This window comes from Penaeus monodon, chromosome 15 (genome assembly GCF_015228065.2).
Source record: "Penaeus monodon isolate SGIC_2016 chromosome 15, NSTDA_Pmon_1, whole genome shotgun sequence".
Classification (NCBI taxonomy): domain Eukaryota; kingdom Metazoa; phylum Arthropoda; class Malacostraca; order Decapoda; family Penaeidae; genus Penaeus; species Penaeus monodon.
The window spans coordinates 11,617,833-11,618,348 of NC_051400.1; positions in this window are offsets into that span (position 1 = coordinate 11,617,833).

The window sequence follows — 516 nt, forward strand, 5'->3', positions numbered from 1 at the left end:
GCTATGTAAAATAATTGTTAAAATTTATTATGTTTTCATAAGCCAAGAGGTTGGAAGGGGTAGAACCCAGGAATAGGTGGAGAGAGGTGGTAAAAAGTGGGTGTTTGACAATGCTGCTTGCCTGGGACTCCTACCTATGCAAGGGAAGACACTCCTGAGGCAATATTCTATGATCAGAGAGCAGTATTTGATAGTCTTTTTGTTATTTCCTTGCTGAGTGCTGTGTTTATTTGAATATTAACAGTCTTTGTAAAAATCCAATATGTTATGTTTAACACATTTATTATCCGAGAGCGCAGTAACTACCTAAACTTATTTTCTTAACTAGTGATGCTCAATATTTCAATGTATGGGTGAGTTGGATTCACAGCCTTTAGCATATTTCTTTTTAAGGTATTACATTTATGTTTATTATGTTAATTTTAATATGTTGCTGTGACCTGTAATAGTACTTTTAACCATTAGCATTATTAGATTTGAGTTCAATGGCTGAGAGGGCCCAGGCACTGATATAGT